Genomic DNA, 22,374 nt, shown 5'->3' with positions numbered 1-22,374 from the left:
CAATGTAGACTTTCTATAGAGAGCGTGGCGTGGGCGGGACAGCTCCCTTGGCTCAGCTACATGCTTACAACTCAATTCTTTGATTATGTGAGAATGGCTGCACCCAGTAATCTATGTTATACATCATTGGATTCACAATCTCTTTCCCTACATTATCTTGCTGTCAGATGAGGTAGCAAAAACCTGCTGAAAAAGTCCCTTGAAATTTGAGGGTATGGTTTTTGCTATATGTGATTTGACAATTTTTGACTATTTGGAATAAATAATATAAATGGAGTGATACATTCAACACATTTACTTTCAGAAAAAGAGACAATTTCTTGTCCATGACTCAAATCGTGTCAGGTTCATTCCTTTCTAACCATAAACGTCATAGTCCATTAAATAACAGTGTGAGTTTCATCGGAAAAGTAAAGAACATCACATCCAGCACAGCAACGATCACTAAGGCTCAGTCTGTATTTTGATAACAGGCTTAATCGACCACATCTGAGAACAGTTGGTTGATTTGTCTGCCAAGTCCACAGAACCAAACATTGCGAAAAGGAGCATATGTTGTTATAAAAAGATGTCACATCTAATTGTGATGTTTATAGCGGAGTACCCAAATATGCTACTGAGGAAATGTGTCGTACACTGCACAAGTCATTATATCGTCAATTATCAGTGTGAGGGCGGATTGTGCTGCAACAAGACAAATACAGCTAAAGAAAATACAGTACATGCTGTACTCAAAGTGATATCCCCACAGGGTGACCTAAATTAACTGGCCAATTGGGGGAGTGAAATGAGTTTACAGCAGAGAAAGATATGAATGTAATTGTTGTTAATATTCTAAATTATAGCACACAATGCCAGTCTGCTGCATGGAAAGCCCTAAAGATCATTGGTCAGATATTTTTAATACTGTTTTAAATCTTAACAGGTTTAGAATTAGACTAAACGTATACCGTGTGTTACAAATCTGTGCCCGCCATTGCCGCAAGCAGCCTGCTGTGGTTCTTCTTACACCCAGGCGCCGGCTCCCGTTTCTGGCCATGCCTTGGGTCATCCAGCTGGCTGCTTATTTCTCCATTCCTAAGTGTGGAAATGCGGCTAGTGCGCATGCATGTGCCGATTTACCCCAGTCAGAGCCCAAGTCCAGTATTTTGAGTATGCTCAGCCTGTTAAATCCATTCCTGAGACTGTCTTCAGTTCAGGCTACTGAGCATGCTCACACACTTAGTGCAAAAAGCCTCATTGCTCAGGCACTTAGTGCAGAATCTGAGGCTGTCCAGTTAGGCCTTCACTGGGCATGTCCGTGAGGTCACAGGACCTGTTAGGCAGGATAGCGTCAGGTGTCCTGATGATGTGGCCAATCCGGACTGGCTTGCGGAAGCCCACTCCTATGACCTGGCAGCCCATCATTGGTCTTCTGATGATGACTGGTAGGGTGTTTGGGGCGGTGCTGCGGTTGTGTCATCAGGGACGTGGTGGTCCCGGATAGGCCGCTGGTGACGGCACTGATGATGTGGCACTCTGCCATTGGTTCCTGTGGGTGCCATCTTGGATTGGCACTGTGTTTGTGGCGAACGTTAGTTGTTGAAAGGTCCTGGAGCGCGCAGTCGTCATTATAGCTCTGGAAGTTAACAGAGCAGTGCAGCCAATGTGTGGTCTCAGTGCCAAGGCAGTCCTGCAGAGTGTGTCAGGGTTGTGTGTGACTGGAAGCTGTAGGCAGGGTTAGGCGTCGGTGCTTGTCTCGCCAAGATTTGCAGCCAGACACAGTCAAGGCCAGTTACCCCGCTCCAGTCCTACCACTCCAGTTATATTGTGGCATCTCAGTGACGCAAACTGGGCTGCCTCTACTGTCATGGTGTGCCCCCTACGCACCCGGACAGTGTTTCTTAGGACTCCCTGTGCCGTAAACAGTAGAGGTCCTGGTTTCAGGGTGTGGGCCCTGTGGTGTTAACAAGGTTCACAATTGTCCAGATCTGAGTGACCTTTAAATTGAGCCAGGCTTTATTTCATTACCCAATGTCCCTAATGTCATCTGAGTGCAGTTCGATATACGCAGAGACAGACACTGGAAAAGATAGAAAGATTAATCTCTCCATCTACTCCACATCTGTGATCCGACTCTCGCATGTGAGGGAATCGGATAACAGTAAATAACACTCCGCTCACAATTGCAGCAGAGCCTGAGCGGAATGTCATTAAACTATTTCATCCGATGCTGTATGCTAATGTGAGCGTACCCTTAACCTGGAAAATATGTATGACACTATTTTTTGTTTCTTAACCCATTACTTGCCAAATTAGCAATTTTCATTTTTTTTTTTAAATTAAATGACAGATTTTTAATGATTTGGGTCCTAGTGAATCAGAAACATAATTTGCCAAATTATAATAAATAATAATTATTAAAGTATTAATAATAATAATAATCAATAACCAATAATTAATTAATATTATTATTAATAATAATAATAATATTTATTAAAATAATAATCATTGGACCTAATTATAAAATCTTAGTTGCTAGAAGCAAAAGATTAGGCAATCCAAAAAAAGGTTAAACACTAATTTTCTTAATTTCTATGCTGTACAGTTTATTCAGTATTTTATGTGTTTACCTTCCTATTTCTATGGCTGAGCTAGAACTGTGACGTTCCCTCACTATCCAGATTCACCATAAAATGGCTGCTGCAGTCTTTGCCTTGGCTTTTTAGAAAGACTATTATAGTCATCCCTGACTGCTATGCCATAATACTTACAAGGCATTAGGAGGAAATCCTCCTGAGCTCATGTAATACTATTAAGGGGGATGCAATACTCTGCAATATTTAAAATGTCGGTTGCCATTTTAGGTGATTTGTGAGAATGAAATTGTGAATTGTTTTTCGAGTTCCAAGTATTGTTAAAAATTCAACACTAATTCAGTTCAAATCAATTTGCTCATTTATCAACTATATTCAAGTGGAAATGAATTTATCTTAAATTTTACAAAAATCTGCATGCCCCAAAATGCGGATTTTGTATCATTTGCTTTTGTGTGGATTCAGCAAAATGGCAGCCTTTGGAACTGTCCAGTTCTTGTCGCATCTTCAGATCGCCACCGTTTCCATTGAATTCCTCTCACTGGGCTGTTACTTCTGGGTTTAATTAGGCCCTGGGGGGTTCTTGGTAGGCGCATAAGGTTGTGGCACACATTAGGGCTAGGACAAGTTATTTTGATGCCCTAGTTAGATTAAGCCAGTGGTGCTCTACCTCCCCGATCAACCCTCAGCTCCCAAGTAAAGGAATGTGTTGACTACTAAGATAACAGGACCCCCTAACTTACCTCCTCCGATGTTTACTTTATTTCACCGAAAAATACCAGGAAAAGTTAACTTCTGTGGTGAGGCTCATTAGGAAGTGCATTTTCAAAGTTAGATATAGAATCACTTATTGTTTGTGGACCATTTACAGAATTTGAGGGACAAACAGTGATATTCATCCCTGATGTCCTATATTTTAAATGTTAAATCCAAGAATAGTCATGAAAACTAATAAGGATCAACCCCTGTACATATTAGACTGTTGGACAATCCCAATAATATCTGTGGTTCACTGACTTTTGTCTAATATGTATGGAGGCCTTTAGTGTGAAAACAGTCTCTCCGCCATAGGATGCGCCAACTGATATATTGGATCTAACGACATCATGACCATCACCCCTGCACTTACAGCACTGGGGAAATCAGGTCACTACAATAAGAGTGACCTGTCAGTCAGACACAGGAGGCGTCACGGAATAGGGAGGGCAGGAGAACTGCAAGTGCTATGTCCCACCCCAAAGCAGTAGTGGATCATTTCCATATAATTTCAACACTGCATTTCTCAAACTACAAAATGGATTTTTTTCAATCAAGGTATAGAAATAATCAGCATAAAACACCATGTGCATACATCATTAGTTTGAGATAAAAAATTCTCAGGACACATTCCCTTTAACCTCTTCCAATTTCCTTTTATATTTTTTTTCCTTTTTTCCTCCCCTTCTTCCAAGAGCAATAACTTTTTTATGTTTCTGTTCACATAGGCCTACGCAGGCTTGTTGAGTTGTACATTTATATGACACTATTCATTTTACCACATACAGTTGAAACCAGCGGTTTACATCCACTATCTAAAAAGACACATCTGCATGTTTTTCTCACTAGCTGACATGAAATCAGAATAAACCTTCCCGTTTTAGGTCAATTACGAACCAAAATTATTTATATTTGCCAAATGCCAGAATGAGAGAGAGAGAATGTTTTAAAGGTATTGTTATTACTTTCTCCAAAGCAAAAAGTTTACAAATACTAAGGGGTACTTTGCACACTACGACATCGCAGGTGCGATGTCGGTGGGGTCATGTCGAAAGTGATGCACTTCCTGCGTTGCTCTCGACATTGTAGTGTGTAAAGCCTAGATGATACCATTAACGAGCACAAAAGCATCGTAATCGTATCATCGGTGTAGCATCGGCGAAAACCATAATTACCCTGCTGCGATGGTCCGATGTTGTTCCTCGTTCCTGCGGCACCACACATCACTGTGTGTGAAGTCGCAGGAGCGAGGAACATCTCCTACCTGCTTCACCGCAGCTCCTGTCAGCTATGCGGAAGGAAGGAGGTGGGTGGGATGTTTACGTCCCGCTCATCTCCGTCCCTCCGCTTCTATTAGCCGCCTGCCGTGTGACGTCGCTATGATGCCACACGGCCCGCCCCCTTAATGAGGAGGCGGGTTGCCGGCCAGAGCGACGCCGCAGGGCAAGGTGAGTGCATGTGAAGCTGGCATAGCGATAATTTTCGCTACGCCAGCTATCACCACATATCGCTGCTGCGACAGGGGCGGGGACTATCATACTCAGCATCGCAGCAACGGCTTGCGATGTCGTAGTGTGCAAAGTACCCCTAAGAGTACTATGTCTTTAAACAATATGGACAGACCAATATGATGATGTCATTGTGGCGCCCCCGAGGCTTCAGTCGCCACAGGGTATTGCATCTGTCTTAAGGTGCAGTACTTATCCCGGGTAAGAAGAGGTTAACCACTGGTCCTCAGAGCTTACACAACATACTGTGCTTATAGCTTACACAAAACAGCCAGTCAACAGTTACACAACACAGGTGGTCACCATAGCAATGGGTTTTTCCCGGGCAAGATGAGTCATCAGGAAGGTGGGGGCTGACTGGGGAAGTTACAGAACACACAGGAAATCACTTCAGATCAGTCTGAGATGCAGGAGAAGCCAGGCCGCTGAGGGGTGTGCTTCACAGCTCCACTCAGAAAGACCACCCGGGATGAGTGCTTCAGAGCTATCACAGGGAATGAGAGAAGGAGAGTGCCAGGACATCATGGCCCCGTAGGACCACGGTAGCGGAGGGGTGTGCTTCAAAGCTCCCTCCGTTAGGCAGACTGGAAAGGACTGGGCAGACTGAAAGAAACAGGAGACGACCGGGTGGAGTTGGTGAGACAGAGGAGCAACATGATAGCTGGAGGGTGAGACCCAACAGCCCCTTTGAGACAGTTAGGGTGCAGAGCCCTAGAGTAGAACATACTCCACGTTGGACTACCAGAATCTGCAGGGAAGGGGGATTTCATGTCCCGTTGCCAACCACCACAGAGATCCCGGGGCACAGCAGCATATAGAAACAGGAGTCAAGACACCGGCACCAGTAATAAGAGGCTGAGGCAGCGGTTGTGGGCCAAGTATTTTACTCACAGTTCTTAGGATAGTGCCCTTAGAGTACCGGTCACCACCGTGCTGGGCCCCAGCCAATCCCGGATGAATCAGAGGTCACCACAGGTGTTGTAGAGCGTGTGAGACCTTCCTGCTTGCGCCTTGTAGTGTGGATCCCCGTGGCGTGAAGCTACTTGGGGACCCCAGTGTCATTGAATTTAGTTACCATCCCGTTCGCAGGCAGTGCAAAACAAATATGGGGCCGACCGTGGTCTTGACCCCTGTATCTATATGCTGCTGTGCTCTGGGATCTCTGTGGTGGTCCAGTGTCTTCTGCCCCTCCCTGTCCTCCCTGAGCCAACACTAAATGCTGCTCTGCACATTGAGAAAGGAAGCTCCTGCCTGGGATGTACTGCATCCTCCTCTCTGCAGGGTGGTTGAGCTTCTCTCCCCATAGCTCAGATACAATAAATCTCTTGGCTAGAGAGAAATGGATCATGGCAGTGGGGCGGCAGCGATCAGTATACAGACAGACTAGATTTCACCTGACTTGCTGTTGCCCCACTGCAGTCTGGCGGTTGGTGTCCTATATGACCACACATAGCTAATGCTGGTCATGAATGCAGGGAGGGAGCAACAGTCAGACTCAATGACACATCTTACCTTCATGCCTGCATCCCGGTCGTCAAGTCTGACGTGGTGCTGGCCAGCCACAGGCATTCAGCAATGACAATTCCCCCACCCCAGAAGTGTGTCTCTCTCTGGGAGGGAGGAGGTAGCACCCTAGACAGTTGCCTACCCTGCCCCCCCCTTGACCCGTTCCTGGCACACACCATAACGTCATAATACCTGTGATGCCAAACACCCAGGTGTAATGAGACACTACACCACTACGTGTCACCAGACATACTAGTGGAGGATATATGCAGGGGGTGTACACTAGGTGTTTCTAGACACACTGCTGAGGGATAGTCGAACAAGCCAGGAGTCAGAAGCTGTGAGGTAATGCCAGTGACAGAGGGAGAAAAACAAGCCGAGGGCTAAGTGAGAGCCAAGGGTCTGTAAACCAAAAAGTCATGTCAATAATCAGGAAGAAAATGGAGCCGGAGTCAGGCAACAAGCCGAGGTCGGGGAGCCAAGCGGACAAGTCGGGTACACGGGAGCTAGAGGAGCCGGGGTCAGAAACTTAGCCAAGGGCCAGGGAGACAGGGAGTCAGGTCAGAGAAGGGGAGGAGACGGGATGAGGTATGAGAAACTAGATAGCAGGACAAGTTCAGGTCAGTCACTTATGGGAACCAGAGATGTACACTGCCTAATAGGAACTATCACTGGTGGTGTTCTGGGTAAAACAACTCCCAGATAAAGAAGAGCAAGCCTTGGGAATTCAACAAGTGCTGCATCAAACTGAAGATGCGAAGAGGACTGGATGGGTGACGGTGAGAAGCAGAGGTGCCAGAGACATAAGTGGTGAGGTGAACAGAAGGATTTTTAAAAATATTTTTCACCTTACATGTGTTATGCTCTGCAGAGGTACCATAGAAGGGAAGCATGGTGGCTCAGTGGTTAGCACTGCAGTCTGGGATCCTGGGTTCAAATCCCACCAAGGACAACATCTGGAAGCAGTTTGTATGTTCTCCATGTGTTTACGTGGGTTTCCTCCGGGTTCTCCGGTTTCCTTTCACACTCCAAAGACATACACATAGGGAATTTAGATTGTGAGCCCCAATGGGGACAGCATTTCTGTAGAATTAATAGCACTATATAAGTGAGTAAAATAAATAAATAGAAAAATATGGGACATTAAATTTCCCTACAAAATCTGCGATAAAAGGAGAATTAATATTTTCCTTGATTTGGCCATCAACATACACCTCTATGGTTTATATATGCTAAACTAAAAAAAGCAGACATAAAAAAAATCTAAAATATGTAATGAATGTGGGACATTTCAAATTGTCACTTATTGTCCTGTATTAGGAAATGTATCAACTTCTCGAAAGTATTATTTTACCTCTTTATATTTGTTTCACAAAGTTTGAAATCATTACTTTTCTGTTCAAATTATAAAGTTAGGTAACTGTATAGAACTGTGATTCAAGAAGGTTTTGGGCTTTTTTAAAAATGATTGGCGTCTGCGGTGCGGAGGGCAGAATCCAACATGCCTTTACTGTTTCTTTTATCAGCATGCCTACCCATAGCTGACTTTTCTAAAAGACCCGAAAACTGAAAGAATGTTAATTTAGGGATTTGTCCAATTGCAAGTAAGGGACAAGAAGGAACCTTTTCCACTTGATGATGTATTAGACCTGTTATATTTGAAGAGGGTTTTATGTCTTCTTGTGGATCAACTGAAGTTTGTAAGTAAAAGAAAACTGAATTTGATAGACTTAGGTCTTTTTTCAACCCACTAGTTATATAAAAGCTGCTCTCACATATGAATATTAGCAGTAGTTACATATTTGTACATGTACAAATGGGCAGTATTATAGTAAAGTCTTTTACATAAAAGGCAGTATTATATTAGTTGTATTATTTTACATAGGGGGCAGTATTATAGTAGTTATATTCTTGTACAAATGGTACAGTATTATAATAGTTATATTCTTGTTCACAGAGGGCAGTATTATCTAATATATAAAGCAGTGTGTGTGTGTGTGTGTGTGTGTGTGTGTGTGTGTGTGTGTGTGTGTATGTCCGGGATTGGCATCTGCACCGTAGCAGCTACAGCCACAAAATTTTGCACACTCACACTTATGGACCCCGAGAACATCATAAGCTATGTTTTGAGGGGAAATTGTAACCCCGCGCTTTACAGTTATTCACCAAAAAACCTGCCTCCATTAAAGCAAATGGAGCTGGGAGCCACAGTGCAGCCAGAACTTCAGAAGAATGCGCAGCCACGCCCTTAAATGGAATGTCGGCGTGTCACAATGCAGCAAGGGAAAGAGACAGACACAGACAGGGAAAGAAACAGACATAGACAGGGTAAGAGACAGACACAAAGAGACAGACACAGACAAAGAGACAGACTGACAGGGAAAGAGACAGACAAGGAAAGAGAGAGACAGGTTAAGAGACAGACACAGACAGGTAAAGAGACAGACACAGGGAAACAGACAGACAGGGAAAGAGAGGGAAAGAGACAGACAGGGAAACAGACAGACAAAGACAGGTAAAGAGACAGACACAGGGAAAGAGACAGACAGGGAAAGATAGGGAAAGAGACAGACAGGGAAAGTGACATAGATAGATAGACAGACAGGGAAAGAGATAGATAGACAGACAGGGAAAGAGATTGAGACAGACGGAGACAGAGACAGTCAGAGACAGACAGGGAAAGAGACAGATAGACAAAGAGATAGAGAGAGAGAGACAGAGAGATATATACAGAGGGGGAGACAGACAGAGAATGGGAGAGAAACAGAGAGACAGTTACTATCCCGGGCATTAATACATTCTATTTTCTACAGAGAGAGACAGAGAGATATATACAGAGGGGGAGACAGACTGACAGGGAAAGAGACAGACAAGGAAAGAGAGAGACAGGTTAAGAGACAGACACAGACAGGTAAAGAGACAGACACAGGGAAACAGACAGACAGGGAAAGAGAGGGAAAGAGACAGACAGGGAAACAGACAGACAAAGACAGGTAAAGAGACAGACACAGGGAAAGAGACAGACAGGGAAAGATAGGGAAAGAGACAGACAGGGAAAGTGACATAGATAGATAGACAGACAGGGAAAGAGATAGATAGACAGACAGGGAAAGAGATTGAGACAGACGGAGACAGAGACAGTCAGAGACAGACAGGGAAAGAGACAGATAGACAAAGAGATAGAGAGAGAGAGACAGAGAGATATATACAGAGGGGGAGACAGACAGAGAATGGGAGAGAAACAGAGAGACAGTTACTATCCCGGGCATTAATACATTCTATTTTCTACATTCTATCCCGGTAATGTTAATACATTCTATTTTGTTAACAACAGTTATTAACCCGGGTGAAGCCGGGTAGTACAGCTAGTAGTAGTTATATTCTTGTACATATAAGCAGTATTATTGTAGCTATATTCTTGTACATTGGGGCAGTATTATAGTAGTTATATTTTTGTACATAGCAGGCAGTATTATAGTAGTTATGTTTTTGTACATAGGAGGCCAGTGTTATAGTAAATATTTTCTTGTACATAGGAGCAATATTATAGCAGTTATATTCTTGTACATAGGGGCAGTATCATAGTAGTTATTTTCTTGTACATAGGAGCAGTATTAGAGTAGTTATATTCTTGTACATAGGGGCAGTATTATAGTAGTTATATTCTTGTATATAGGGGGTAGTATTATAGTATTCATATTCTTGTACATAGAGGCAGTATTATAGCAGTTATATTCTTGTGCATAGGAGGCAGTATTATAGTAGTTATATTCTTATACATAGGAGCAGTATTATTGCAGTTATATTCTTGTACATAGGGGCACTATTATAGCAGTTATATTCTTGTAAATAGGAGCAGTATTATAGCAGTTATATTCTTGTACATAGGGGGCAGTATTATAGTAGCTATATTCTTATACATAGGGGCAGTATTATAGTAGTTATATTCTTGTACATAGGGGCAGTATTATAGCAGTTATATTCTTGTACAAAGGGGCAGTATTATAGCAGTTATATTCTTGTACATAGGGGCAGTATTATAACAACTATATTCTAGTTCATGTGCAGCAGTATTAAAACTGTTATATTCTAGTTCATGTGAAACAGTATTATACCTGTTTTTTTCTTATGCACAGGATTTATATTGTAATAGTCTATCCTCCACAAATCAGCACGCTGTGTTTTAAAACCTCTCTTCAGCAAAATACAGAGGATGCAAAGGCTCATGTAATAGTTCAAAGCCAGTACATTGCTATATGTCAAATAATTATAATACAGGTACATATTTTAGAAATTAGGGTCTGTGTTAAAGGGTCCACAGTTATATTTCTTCCCACCCCATCTAATATATAAAGCTGAATGTGTGTGTGTGTGTGTGTGTGTCCGGGATTGGCATCTGCACCGTCGCAGCTATAGCCACAAAATTTTGCACACTCACACTTCTGGACCCCAAGAGCGTCATAGGCTATGTTTTGAGGGGAAATTTGAACCCTGCGCTTTACAGTTATTCACCAAAAAACCTGCCTCCATTAAAGTGAATGGAGCTGGGAGCTACAGTGCAGCCAGAACTTCAGAAGAATGTGCAGCCACGCCCTTAAATGGAATGTTGGCGTGTCACAATGCAGCCAGGGAAAGAGACAGACACAGACAGGGAAAGAGGCAGACACAGACTGGGTAAGAAACAGACATAGACAGGGTAAGAGACAAACACAAAGAGACAGACACAGACAAAGAGACAGACTGACAGGGAAAGAGACAGACAGGGAAAGAGAAGGAAAGAGAGAGACAGGTTAAGAGACAGACACAGACAGGTAAAGAGACAGACACAGACAAAGAGACAGAGACAATCACAGGGAAACAGACAGACAGGGAAAGAGAGGGAAAGAGACAGACAGGGTAAGAGACAGACAAAGACAAGTAAAGAGACAGACAAAGAGACAGACACAGGGAAAGAGACAGAGAGACAGAGGGAAAGAGACAGACAGGGAAAGAGACAGACAGGAAAATGACAGAGATAGATAGACAGACAGGGAAAGAGATTGAGACAGATGGAGAAAGAGACAGAGACAGTCAGAGACAGACAGGGAAAGAGACAGACAGACAAAGAGATAGAGAGAGAGACAGAAAGATATTTACAGAGGGGGAGACAGACATTATAATTACATTTATATCTATTTGTTTTGTGGTTTTTGTGTGCAGAATACATTTTTGTTAATACATTCTATTTTGTTAACAGCAGTTCTTAACCCGGGCGAAGCCAGGTAGTACAGCTATTATAAAATAATAACACTTCTACCCACCTTCGGTGGCAGTGCCCTTACAGTGGTTTGAGCACTGGCTCTCCCAGCGATCACGTGATTTTTATGTCATGCAATCCCTTCGGCCAATCAGTCCTAACCTCACTCTCCCCTCCTTTGGACAAACCAGACATTCAAAGGAAGTGAGAGGGCAGCCGGTACCAGAGGTGAGGTATATCTGTTATTATTTTACTGAGGGAAACATTGGGATTCAGAAGGGGATGTTCGAGTAGTGGACAACCTCTTTATGGGAGGTTTATAGTTACCTCCTCTGTGGTACTATAGCAGAACAATGGAATTGCAATAGTGTTACTAGAATCTTTAAATCTCAATCAACCTCAGCAACATCTATTCAGCGATAAACAGTATTTGGTTGAAGTTGAAATATATTATCGTTTTTATATTCTTTACTTCAACAACTCACTCCTTCAATAAGAGGCTAAAAGTTTCTGTGCCCCTGCCTGACCCTGGCCATGGCTCATTACACATAATTAATTTTTCATTACGAGACCCGGACAAGTGGAATGTTTTTTCCTTTATATTGTTTCACCTGCAGAACATTTGCCGTCACTTTGACTTTCTTTGTGTTTATGAATAGTTCAATCAAGTTTTTGTAGCTCTATTTCCGCAACCTGCAAGATTTATAATTTTTCAGGAACTGCGATGGCTCCAAGCTGTACAAAAACAAAAATGTCTCCACCGAAAGTAAAGTATGATTAAAAGCAGGGGAACTCAGGCTTGCAGAAACGAAAAGAGAAAGTAATTTGCTTTGAACCAAGCAATAAATCCAGAGGGCAGTAATGACCATCTTCTGACACAAGTTGGGACGTTGATTAAGTGGACACCTTGAGCCAAACTCTAACATTCTGTTGGTGCTCAATGGCGGTGACTCTTTAAAGAGAGCTTAGTCTATTGAATATAATATTAGGTTTGACCTAGGTCATAAAAAATTCCAATTGGAATCTTTATTTATCAATGAAACATTTTATACATGTATATTGATGTTGGGATTGGACACCTCCTGTTTTTTTATTTTCAGATTTCACATTGCAGGAATAAAACAGAATCTTAAAAAAGAAGGGGAACTGGATAAATTGTCCTCCCTGCATAATACTATTTTGCACTGTTATGATGAGGATAAGATGATTTATATCTGTGGTCAATGGATGAATACAAGATAAGCAGGGTGAAATAATGAACCACTCCGGTAGAAGGTTTATTACAACTGCTGTGATATGAATGCATGTGTATTGGCTATAGAAGATCGGAAACAGGATGGAAAAAAATATGGAAAAGAATAATGTTCAAATTGATAAAGGTAAAAATAAGCAAAATGAACAAAATCTTTTTCAGGAGACCATGTTATAACTGAGTTCTATCACTCACACGGGGATAGACAAACAAGAAGATGTGTAGGAGAAACCCTAAATCTGACTATGACTTGTCCCTGCTTGACCATGAAGGTTGGCACCCTAAAGGCCGCGTTACACGCTACGATTTATCTAACGATCTCATGAGCGATGTGACACCCCCAGATCGTAGTTACGATTTGCCGAGATCGCACATAGGTCGTTTATGCACAAGCGACGCAAAATAGTTCAGCAATATATTGTTTGACCAAGGCGGTCATGTGGATGTTGTTCGTCGTTGGCAGGGTGCCAAACGTACCAATATGTCCGCTGCGTTCCAAACGATGAACAATATTTTGAAAGTGAACGACGTGTCAATGATCAATGATTTTAAACCTATTTGCGATCGTTCGGAGTCGCACGTAGGTGTCACACGCAATGACGTCGCTAACGATGCCGGATGTGCGTCACGGAAACCGTTACCCCGCCGACATATCGTCAGATAAATCGTAGCGTGTAACGCCGGCTTTAGATTATGAAATGGTGTAATGGAGAGGTCTTAGGCGGGCTTTACACGTTGCGACATCGATAACAATATATCGTCGGGGTCACGTCGTTAGTGACGAACATCCGGCGCCATTACCGACATCGCAGCGTGTAAACCCTAGGAGCGACGATCACCAATCGCAAAAACGTCAAAAATCATTGATCGGTGACACGTTGCTCCTTTCCATAATATCGTTACTGCTGCCGGTACGATGTTGTTTGTCGTTCCTGCAGCACCACACATCACTGTGTGTGACACCGCAGGAACGACAAACATCTCCTTACCTGCCTCCACCGGCTATGCGGAAGGAAGGAGGTGGGCAGGATGTTATGTCCCGCTCATCGTCGCCCCTCTGCTTCTATTGGCCGGCCGCTTAGTGACGTCGCGGTGACGCCGAATGCACCTTCCCCTTGAAGGGAAGGAGAAATTATTCGGCGGTCACAGCGACGTCGCCGACCAGGTATGTGCGTATGAAGCTGCCGTAGCGATAATGTTCGCTACGGCAACAAGCACCAGATATCACATGTGCGACGGGGGCGGGTGCTATTGCGCTCACCATCGCTAGCAATCGCTAGCGATGTCGCAGCGTGTAAAGCCTGCCTTAGTCCTGGCACAGACTCTGCAATTATGGACATACTCTTTAATATTTTTCTGAGCAATCTGTCACCTAAAATATCTAGAAACAACTCTACATGGCAGAAAAATCCAGATGTTCCACTAAAACGGAACCATGGATTTCTTTAAGTAGATCTATTTGCAAAGAGAGCGCTACATAGAGTTTGTATATAGATAGATCTATTGTAACACTGTCCTGAGCATTCTGAATGCACTGAGATCTGCCCTCAGAGAACACAATACCACCTCTCCACCAAGAACCCAGACTGGTTATTTGTCCCTCATTCTGGGACAATGCTTGGAGACACAAAATTAGCCTTAACATTCTTAGAAAAGGCACCTGTATTAAACACAAACTGACTCGTAGAACCCTCATCTCTACAAAATACATGGCATGTCAATGCTTAAACTGGATCCACCCTGACTGCTGTGTCGGTGTAGTACAAGGTTAAGCATCTTCCAATGTCCGATCCCCACCCCTTGTAGGTTTTATCCAATAGGATTGTTCCCATAATCCTATTGTCTACCCTTTATATACCCCTTGTCCTTCCTGTTCCGGTCTTTCCTCACCTGGTGAGATCCAGACACTGTTGACCACTGTGCTGCTGTGGAGCGATGGCTAACAAGCTTTCCAAAACTGTCAGGGACAGGATCAGTAGGGAAGGGGATCGATGGCTCGCTGCCATTCTAAGTGAGCCTCCTGAGGCTCCAAATATGAAGAAATTGCTTTGGAGAAGATATTCAATGGCTCTAAAAATAATTTCCTTCATTTTATCATTATCAACACTGTACATATTTAGGTGATAATAAATCCCTCGTATTGCTAAGTCATGGGGAATACAAGAATAGAGGTTCTCTATATCACATGACACAAAACAATATTCATCTAGCCATTCTATGTTATTAACGCATTGTATGACTGTTGCGTTTTCTTTTAAATAACCAGGATTTCTCGAAATGAGGGGTTGAAGGTGCAGATCCACCCATTTACTCAAACCCTGATTTAAAGAATTCATACTGGAAATTATGGGACGTAAAGGATGGGGAAAGACGTATCTATGGGTTTTGGGAAGCATAGTTGGATTTTCTGGGATAAATAATTCCCTAGTTTTTTTTTTTATCAAAATCACCTAATCTTTCTCCTTCATCTATCACATTTTACAAAGGTTTGTTTTTCAATTTTCTGTGCGATTTCCATCAAACCTTCTATACACACGTGGTCAAAATTGTTAGTACCCCTCATTTAATGAAAGAAAAACCCACAATGGTCACAGAAATAACTTGAATCTGACAAAAGTAATAATAAAAAAAAAAATCTATGAAAATGAACAAATGAAAATCATAAATAATAAAACTCATGAAACAGGCCTGGACAGAAATAATGGTACCCCTGAAATAAATGTGACAAAAGGGACATGTTAAATCAAGGTGTGTCCACTAATTAGCATCACAGGTGTCTACAATCTTGTAATCAGTTAGTGAGCCTGTATATAGGGCTACACATACTCACTGTACTGTTTGGTGACATGGTATGTACCACACCCAAAATCGACCAGAGGAAGCAAAGGAAAGAGTTGTCTCAGGAGATTAGAAAGAAAATTATAGACAAGCATGTTAAAGGTAAAGGTTATAAGGCCATCTCCAAGCAACTTTCTGCTCCGGTGACTACAGTTGCACATATTATTCAGAAATTTAAGATCCATGAAACTGTAGCCAACCTCCTTGGACGTGGTTGCAAGAGGAAAATTGATGACAAATCAAGGAGACAGATAATACGAATGGTAACAAAACAGCCCAGACAAACTTCTAAAGATATTAAAGGTGAATTTCAAGCTCAAGGAACATCAGTGTCAGATTGCACCATGTGTCGTTATTTGAGCCAAAGTGGACTTCATGGGAGACGACCAAGGAGGACACCATTGTTAAAAAAAAAAATCATAAAAAAGCCAGACAGGAATTTGCCAAACTACATGTTGACAAGCCTCAAAGCTTCTGGGAAAATATCCTATGGACAGATGAGACAAAAATGGAACTTTTTGGCAAGGCACTTTAGCTCTATGTTCACAGATGGAAAAATGAAGCATATCAAGAAAAGAACACTGTCCCTACTGTGAAACATGGAGGAGGCTCTATTATGTTCTAAGGCTGCTTTGCTGCATCTGACACAGGGTTTCCTTAATCTATTTAGGGCACAATTAAATCTCAAGACTATCAAGGGATTCTAGAGAGAAATGTGCTGCCCAGTGTCAGAAAGCATGGTCTCAGTCACAGGTCATGGGTCTTGCTACAGGATAATGACCCAAAAAAACACTCTAAAAACATCCAAGAATGGCTAAGAGGAAAACATTAGACTGTTCTGAAGTGGCCTTCTATGAGCCCTGACCTAAAGCCTATTGAGCATCTTTGGAAAAAGCTGAAACATGACATCTGGAAAAGGCAACCTTCAAACACGAGACAACTGGAGCAGTTTGCTTTTGTAGAATGGGACAAAATACCTGTCGAGAGGTGCAGAAGTCTCATTGACAGTTACAGGAATCGTTTGATTACAGTGATTGCCTCAAAAGGTTGAGCAACATAATATTAAGTTAAGGAGGGAACCATCATTTCTGTCCAGGCCTATTTCATGAGTTTTATTTTTAAAAAAAATCTGTGGAAGCATGGTTGAGAAGCAATGTCTGACTTTCATTTGTTCATTTTCATACATTTTTTTTATTTATTATTACTTTTGTCAGATCCATTATTTCTATGACCATTGTGGGTTTTTCTTTCATTAAACGAGGGGCACCAACAATTTATACCACATGTGTAAATGTGATTAATGATTATCGTTTAAGATATTAACTTGTTTTTCGTAAAGAGCTGCATCCATTATGACGACACAATAAGCCTTATTGGATTTTTTAATAATCACATTTTTATTGCTAGATAAGTGTTGTAAAGCCTTCTTTTCCGATAGGGGGAAAATTGTTGACATCAGATTGGATGGCTACGATATTTTGATGTATTTTTTTTAATTTTTCTTCCACTATGAATTGAAAGGTGGATAAAATCCGGGATTGGCAATATTTAATGTCTGGTTATCACATTTAATTAAGTTTCTATTATCATTTTCTAAAGCAATTTTCTTCAATGCTAGACAGGCCAACTGTTCAGAAAACCGAAAACTGATGTTACTATTGTCAACGTCGTCGCTCAGATTTACACTCTGTTATTTTCAAAAAATTTCGTGGAGGAGATAGGGCAAAAAAAGTTAATTTGAGAGAAGCCTTTTGGATTACAAAGATTGATAGTAAATATCCAAAAAGAGTGAATTATCGCAATGACATTTTATATATTTATTGATTTAAATGGTGAAAATGTGCTAAAAACTTTTGTAAAAATATATTTTGTGTAAAAAGATTTTTTTGTATATTTGTGTTGTGATTGGTTGCAGCATATGTTTTAAGTAAGGTCCCAGAATGCAATGCATAATGATTCAGTGACTAAGGGCGCACAGTGCCAGAAACACGTAGAAACTTGTATTCCCATTATTATGGGGTTTTAATCTTTTGCAGCAATAAAGAAATTTTTTCAGAGATTCGCCATCCTTTATTTTGACTGTACTCCAATCATACGATGTACATATAATGTTTATTAAAGTGAAGGTCTAATTGCTGCTGCTGGAGAATACGGCTGCTGGCGATGTAGCAGAGCTGAAGCACTGCAGCGGTCGCTGTTTTATTGTATTGTCAAGTGTGACTAATGTTTTAATCGTGCAATGTTAAGTAGGAATTTTAATAATTAGGTATTAGACTAAGAGAGGATTTTATTATGTCTAGTGTAACTGATACATTCTGGTTGCTGAGGGAGCTAGAGCCAAGAAAGGTGTTAGACTGCAGATGGTTGGGTAGTGAGACAGGCCAGGAAGAGAGTTAGTTCTGCAGAGAGGTTCCAGGTATACGGGTGGGCTTGGTAACTTGGGCCTGTCAGGGAACTGGGAGGTCTCCTCCGTTGTGTCCGGAGCCTATGGCTCACCTCATGATGGGCACAGTATCCATCCGAAGCTGCTATTGGACACGGGAAGCCGCCAAGACAAGAAATGGAGAAAAGCAAATGTTTAGACTCGGCTGCTGGAAGGCTAATACCAAGGGCGAGGACTAGACAGTGAACGTTCCTTAAATAACAGCGGCAACAGAACAGGAGTATATGAGTATGCCTGTCCAGAAGATTGAATAAAGCAGTCATTGTTTTGTGAAGAGTCTCTCTGTGTGTTGGGTGGTCCTGCTACATCTACGACAGTGACCTGCTGCGGGGAGTTGAACGTACCCCTGAAGATGGAAGTAGGTGTTACACCCCCCGGCCTGGGCAGAACACAAACACAAGTTCAGTTTAGTAAAGTAAAGCAGAGCCCGGCCGACCATCCATTGGTTCCAATCTACAGATGCAAAGCCAAAATCATGAAGATTCGGTCCTTGTCCAAATATACCACATAGAGATCCGGGGTGTTGTGCATGGACTGGGGGAAGGCATCGGCATCTCCAACTATGAGCTACAATGTTTTTGAAAGAGTCTTGCCTACTTTTAGTTTCTTGTGCTTATTACAATAACAAGTTAAAGTATTGTAATTTCCAGATTGGTCACTAGTAGAGATGAGCTGATTTTTTTGAATTTCGAATTTGCTGATTTTGACAAATTTTCCCCAAAAATAAATTCATGCAAATATCAATACTAGAAGGCTTAGTATTTTTCAAAAGATAAATGTGGGGAAAAGGAGAGAAAGGTTGGAGATGGTAAAGCGGCGAACTAAAGTGTACTCACTGGACTACCCTTTAGTGGAAGAGGCTTGACTAAGCGCCCAACACAAGGCGGATGCCATGTGCTATTCCCAGATCAGAGACCGGCACTGTGGCAGCTGAAATCCAGGGCAGGATTGGACACAGGTACAGACGGGCTGAATATCTAGTGTGAATAGGGACCACCAGGATAGCTGAAGCAGAAAGCACAGGCAGGATGAACAGGCAGAGTCACTAGCAAGGCTATTACCACCAGAGTGGCTAAGGCAGACGGCACAACCAGGATAGACAAGCAGACTTACTAGCAAGACTCGGACCATCAGAGTAGCTGAGGCAGATGGCATGGCCAGGCCAGATACAGTCACCAGTACCAACAATGCAGGATGGACAGATAACAGATACCAACAGGACAGCATGGACTGGTAGCAGGTACAGGCAGGACAGGACTGGAACCAGGTACCAACAGGGAAGGACGGGCTGGGACCAGGGACAGACAGGACAGGACTAGAATCAGTTGCAAACAGGGCAGGACAGGCTGAAACCAGGTGCAGGCAGAATAGTACAGACAAGGAGGCCTAACAACTAGCTGGCTAGAGCACCCAACGCTAACTAAACAAGGCTTTGATCAGGCACCTCTCCTAGTGGGAGGGTGCCTTAAGTACCCAGTGGTTCTCAGCGATAGGCTGAGAGGCACTTTCCGGGAGTGATGTGCTAGCCGTTTAAGAGAAGGGCTGTGATGCATGTACACACCCTAGGAGAACTCCCCAAGGACCTGTACCACATGCACAGGCCCCGGGAGGGGAAAGCAGGAGGTACCTACGTGGAGTGCCACATAAACACTGGGCAGCATGGAGAGAGCCGGCTATGGCGGTGAACGCACGTCCCTGCAGTGAGAGGAGTAAGAGCTAAAGGGGTACAGGGATGCCAGCATTACAAACCCAAAGCACAATAAAAGCTAACACTCTAAAGGAGAGAAAGAAGGGATGCCTCTGACCATAAGAGCTTTCACTCTAAAGGATAGAGCGAGAGAGGGAGTGCCCCGCTGACCATACAAGCTTACAATCTACAGGAGAGAGAAACAGGACCCCTTCGATAGTAAGAGCTTACATTCTACAGGAGACAGCAAGAGAGAGAGGACCCCATAGACCATAAGAGCTTTCACTCTACAGGAGAGATAGAGGCGACCCCACTGACCATAAGACCTTACATTCTACAGGAGACAGCAAGAGAGAGAGGACCCCATTGACCATAAGAGCTTTCACTCTACAGGAGAGAGAGAGGCGACCCCACTGACCATAAGAGCTTACATGCTACAGGAGAAAGAAAGAGAGAGAGAACCCCACTGATCATAAAAACTTACACCTTACACTCTATTGTATAGGAGAGAGGGGACCCTGCTGACCATAAGATTTTATACTCTAGGAGAGAAACAGAGAGAGAGAGAGGGCCTTGCTGATCATAAGAGCTTACACTGTGTCGGAGAGATAGAAGACATTGCTGACCATAGTATCTTATACTCTACAGGAGAGTGACTCTGGAGGAGATGGAACTCGGCTGTACAAACTGTGTTTCTCAGCGAACCATTGATCTGTGATAGCCCCGGTACTGACCACCACTGTACAAGGTATGATAATCCACTAGATGTCAGAGCTGTAGAGCATTATAAGAAAACTACCAAAAAAGACAGCCGTCTTTATGATGCTTCAGGAGTGCCAGAAATGGTGCCAGACAAGTGTTTTCTTTCTTTACTAACACTGCAAATAAAATCTCAAAGTGTTTGAATTCACATGAAACCGTGAATGTTAAGTAATTTGCTCATCTCTAGTCTCTAGATGTCAGCATGGCAAGTTCTACTCCAGAATGGTAAAGCATGTCTCTCTACAATCTGCTGTAAAACATTTTTCCTAGCTTTTGTATTCATGTCCAGAGGTTGATTATTTCTTGCGATGGAACTTCTCTCTCTGTTATAGAATTCTGAGGACTGCGGCAAGATCTCAGGTGGTGTATATACCATAAAGTCAGCTGTAGATTGTAGAATTCAACATGAAATTAACCACCTTTTTGGTATAAATGAAAACCTGTGACATAGTTCATACTACTTTGGGGAAAAATATTTGACATGTTCGGTCTTAACGAGGATTACATTCAGAAACCGTATGAAATAGTCATAGGTTTAGCCCAACTAAATCGAGCTGATCATCATACGGATCTACAGAAGGTCAAACTACCTACCCAAGCAGCTTCAGATTTCGATCACAGGTTCTAAAACATATTTTTTTCTGATGATAATGACAATTATGTAAACATAGCCTCAAAATTCTTTGGCCCTTACTCTTCAAGAGTCTCCAGAATTACACGGCTGATAATTATTATTATTATTTATTATTATAGCGCCATTTATTCCATGGCGCTTTACAAGTGAAAGAGGGTATACGTACAACAATCATTAACAGTACAAAACAGACTGGTATAGGAGGAGAGCGGACCCTGCCCGCGAGGGCTCACAGTCTACAGGGAATGGGTGATGGTACAATAGGTGAGGACGGAGCTGGTTGCGCAGTAGTCTACTGGACTGAGGGTTATTGTAGGTTGTAGGCTTGTTGGAAGAGATGGATCTTGAGGTTCCTCTTGAAGCTTTCCACAGTAGGGGAATAATAAAATATCCTTCACTGTTAACAGGTCTCTACGTCTTCTATATCTTTTGTATTCAGTATGAACGACCACATCCATAGTGATTAGAAAAAGGAATGTATCCATTGAAGCTCAACTTCTCCAAGGTTACCATGGAAGGGCGAGAAAATGATGGTGGCAAATCTCAGATCTTCGTATAACCTGCCATTCAGAACATCAGCATGAAACAAAGATGGCAGCTTCTCAAAGCTATGCTAATGTGATAACACAGAAAGCAAATCTCCCAAGACTTGTCTGCGTCCTTACAATAAACGAGGAATTTAAAATGTGTCCAGTTTAATGAATGTGACTAAAGCGATTGTATCCTGCTCATCCCCGGAGGCATGAATCATTGATACCTCCAGGCAATTGTTTAATATTGAATATGGTCAGAAAATCTCCAAGGCTAGAATACAAGGTAAATATTACTGGTGCTTGGTATGAGGAGCAGATATCCGCAGGTGTCGAGGGTAATACAGAAATGTACATGTCGATACAATAAACTTCAGATAACAGGATTATGGTAGGGATGAGTTTCTCTAGGAGCTTTAATCATATTTTTATAGAAATTTTCTAGTTTTAAGCAATTTAATGACTGCGTGGTCATGACCTTAACTATATGCACCAAGTGCCGTTAACCAGATTAAAGTAGGAGGCACTGAACCAGGGAGAAAACGTACCCCGATCGCTGAATAGGTGTAATAAAGCTGGCCGGATAGTTTAGCACAGGGGAGAAGCTGAATAGAGAGCCGTGAGAGTAACAATTGTAGTCATATGA

The 22,374-nt window shown here is 42.5% G+C and overlaps 1 long non-coding RNA gene across 2 annotated transcripts in view; it reads left to right on the top strand.

The window, feature by feature from the left end:
- The window catches only part of LOC142310325 (uncharacterized), a 29,989-nt gene extending 8,122 nt beyond the window's left edge, over positions 1 to 21,867 (top strand). Inside the window, exons 2-3 of one of the 2 annotated variants that reach the window (XR_012754132.1) lie at positions 20,451 to 20,550; positions 21,638 to 21,867. This is a non-coding gene — a long non-coding RNA (uncharacterized LOC142310325). Of the gene's footprint in view, positions 1 to 20,450; positions 20,551 to 21,605 lie in introns of both variants that reach the window. The other variant, XR_012754133.1, reaches the window with a different exon arrangement.
- Positions 21,868 to 22,374: the final 507 nt, after the last annotated feature.

Source organism: Anomaloglossus baeobatrachus, chromosome 5, assembly GCF_048569485.1.
Source record: "Anomaloglossus baeobatrachus isolate aAnoBae1 chromosome 5, aAnoBae1.hap1, whole genome shotgun sequence".
Classification (NCBI taxonomy): Eukaryota; Metazoa; Chordata; class Amphibia; order Anura; family Aromobatidae; genus Anomaloglossus; species Anomaloglossus baeobatrachus.
The sequence above is the reverse complement of the archived record's forward strand: the minus strand, read 5'-3'. Positions and strand labels throughout refer to the sequence as shown.